Below are 3,510 nucleotides of genomic sequence, written 5' to 3'. Positions count from 1 at the left end.
AGACTTATTGGTACTGCACGGGATGTCAGTGTCAGCGTTGGAGGAATTGAAGGAATAATTAGAAGGTTGTTGAGAAGTAATTTTAAGAATTGAATATACCATTTGAAGAGTTTTGGGAATACCATATAGAGCGTCGCTGCATGATGTCGAAGTTGCATTTCCGGATAATGATTGGAAAATTCATATCTTTTGTTCCGAGTGTCGGATTAATGTACCGTTTGAGCCTACGAAGAGGTAAAATTATGTTCTACCTTATGGGAGAGTTATAAATACAGTAGAGGTGATCCTATGAGGAGAGATTTTAAAGTCGGTTACAGAAGTGTGAAACTTGTGGAATAAGAATGCCTACTGTCGCGATTGTTTGAAACGACGTTGAGTAGAACATGTTGTTGATGAATAAGTTGATGAGATGTTCGGTCATAAAGATGATTTGAGTACCGATGGATTTTAGTGAGAAGTGAATTAGTAGTAAAGGTGGAATAAACTTTAGAACTCTTGGATTCGTATTTGTGAGGCCAAAGTAACGATAGGTATAAAAGAAGAATCGTAAAGAATTTCTAACACCTATTGATGTGAGGAAGACTTTGTTGAGATTTCGAGTGGAATGATATTTGGGCGCGAAAGGTGTCATGGGATTTAGAGTAAAACCACGAGTTATGAATGTTGTCGCGGTCTTTTGCTAAGATGAGGATTTTGATTTGGAACGAGATGAATAGTAATGTACGAGTATATTAGTGATTGTGAAGTTGGAAGTACTTAACAAGCTAAGTGACTATGAAGCGGATTGTGTAAAATGTTTAAAGGTTGGTGTCTCACCGACAAGATTCAATGAGAGGGAAGTGTGTGAGTTGTAAAGACTCAAGGTGAATTATTAGACTATGACGATGTTAATGAGTTTGGGTGCAAACTCGGAAAGGACATTATTATGTAGTAACGATGGTTTATGCTTAAATATAGTTGCCGACTATCTATTGACAAATTGAGGACTTGATCACCCTTAATCTCTTGTTGATAGTAGGCAGAATCATATAAATGAGATGAGCTTGTTTTGTTACCCTAATGGTATAAGATGTGATGAATATTAAGCCATGAGAATAATCACTCACTATGTTGTGTGAACTTATGAAGAAGTGAATATGAAAGAGTGCAACATGATGGACAAATGACTTAAGACGGGTATTCAGAGTCGCGCAGCGAGAGTGTGATGTGGAGTAGTGTTATGAGTACTACTCGTGGGAAGCGAGTAATTAATACGTCAGGAGCCTACATAGAGAATATGTATTGATCTATATGTTGGATTTAGAATCCAGTGGATGTAAGGATGTCGTGTCGAAGAATTATAACTCTTTTGAATAATTGCCGAGATGACGAATATGTTATTATGGTTGTACGTAGGTAATGAGTATGTATTCAGCGAAGTTAAGACGATAAGTTAATAGTATATGATGCTATAATAATTTTGTGCTGTTGTTAAAATGTTATGTAGATTTCCAGATATAATGAGGAATTATACTCTATGAAGGGAGAAATTGATTTGATTCTTAGTAGATAGCGGGACTCAGTTGAGCTATTTTGTAAGCAATGGTATATTGAGGCTGATGAGTGTGATTATAACTACTCATGTGTACTCGTTCCGATGGTTGGAATGTCTTAATAGATGTAGTAACTCAAGAATTTGTTGTGGAATGAGTATAAGTATTGCTAAGTGGTAAATTAGTACCATGTATGGTAAAGGAGGATTTTAAACGAATGAGTAGAGAGAGTTGGAATTGGGCAAAGCTAAGAAATCTAATTGGTATAAATGATTGTAATGAGTAATTAGAGTAGTATAGCGAAAGCGGAATGTAACATGTTGGGTAATTGCTGGTGTGACTTGAGAGGAGTCAGATAGTTGAAATTCAGTAGTATGAAAAATACGATTATTGAGTTTCTTGAAGGAAGCAGTTGGTGAAAAGTGTAAGTATTACTTTATCGCGCAAATGGAAGAGTGTGTCTAAAGTTGGTACGTTTGGTAGATGGAATGCATTGGTGCAGTGTTGATCAGGTGTGATCATACCACGGGTTGTGTAATTATATTATTCAGTTATTGAGCGTATTGTATGGGTTGTACCTCAATGTTCTATTGTTGTTAACCTTTTAGAGGTATAACGAGTAGTACACCTTTGGGTGGTCAAATGCGACATAAGAGCTGAGATTGAATGCGTGAGATGTGCTTCCTGTTGGTTATGTCAGATAGATTTTTGAGGATTGACTGATGGAAATGTTACATGGGAATGGGAGAGTCAGATGAAGGACTCTATCCGAAACTTTTCACTGGAAGTATGTTTTCGAGGACGAAAACTCATTTAGTGGGGGAGAGTTGTAACACCCCATATTTTACATTTATTAATTTAATGGGAGTTTAAATTAATTTCTTGGATTATTGGTATTTTTAATTGGAATTAAGTTGGAAATTGTATAAAATAAGCTATTGGGCCAAGTTGTGGTTAGTAATGGAAGGGGTGTGATTGATAGGCCCTATTACTAAAGTTATTTTGCTTTATTTTTCATAAAATAAGAAAAAGAAGAAAATTGAGAAATAGAGGAGGAAAACCTAAGAGGGAGAGAAGAAGAACTCATGGGCAAAAGCTATTTTCGCAACCCTTTGGCAGCCTTCACAAATCATCCCATAACTCTTTGCTCGTAACACCAAATCAGGTAATTCTCAAAGATTCGGATTCTACACGAAATTTCCTTCGATTTATTATATTAATTCGTGTCAGGGAGGTTCTCGATGAGGGAGATAAGCGAGTTTGAAGATTGGAAACTCTTGCTGAAAGTGAAGAAAAGAGGGTTACGGGTTTGATGGAGAGGAAGAGGAAAAGTTCAAATTCTTGGCTAAGGTAAGGGGGGACTCTTCCGATTAACATTTATTATCGGGTTATGGATAATAGGACTGATATAGATATATTAGTTTATGTCAATTGAGTCGTATGATAGAGTTGGGATTTTGGGGATGTTTGTTGATAATTATCTATTTTGATGAATTCCATGAATTTGGTGTTGTATGATGTTTGATGATGCATAATATATGTTATATGTGTGTATGATATATGTTGTGTGGCTTTTTTGTGGTGTTTGATCAACTTGAATCGATTTGGTCGAGGTTGAGGGATTTGGGATTCATGTTCGTATGCTGTCAATTGCGATTGAGATCTCTGATGTTGGCGCCGCGAAGGCGTAGTTATTTTCTCGTTTCGCGCGGCGAAGGCGTGTTTTCTATTTGTTGCGTGCCGCAGACAATCTGTGGCGCCGCGTGCTGTTAGTGTTTGGATTAATTTAAAAAGTTTAAAGATGCATAACATTCAAACCGTTGGCCTATTTTAAGTGCCATTTCGAGCAGGATGAAGCTTATGAAATATTCTTTATGTTATAATAATGAAATGAGCAGTATCTTGAATTTATTTTATCATCATTTGCTTGTTTTGATGAATGTAGTGTTGTGGACATATATGATGAGATGTAACGACA

This window comes from Vicia villosa, linkage group LG1, assembly GCF_029867415.1.
Source record: "Vicia villosa cultivar HV-30 ecotype Madison, WI linkage group LG1, Vvil1.0, whole genome shotgun sequence".
NCBI lineage: Eukaryota > Viridiplantae > Streptophyta > Magnoliopsida > Fabales > Fabaceae > Vicia > Vicia villosa.
The sequence above is the reverse complement of the archived record's forward strand: the minus strand, read 5'-3'. Positions refer to the sequence as shown.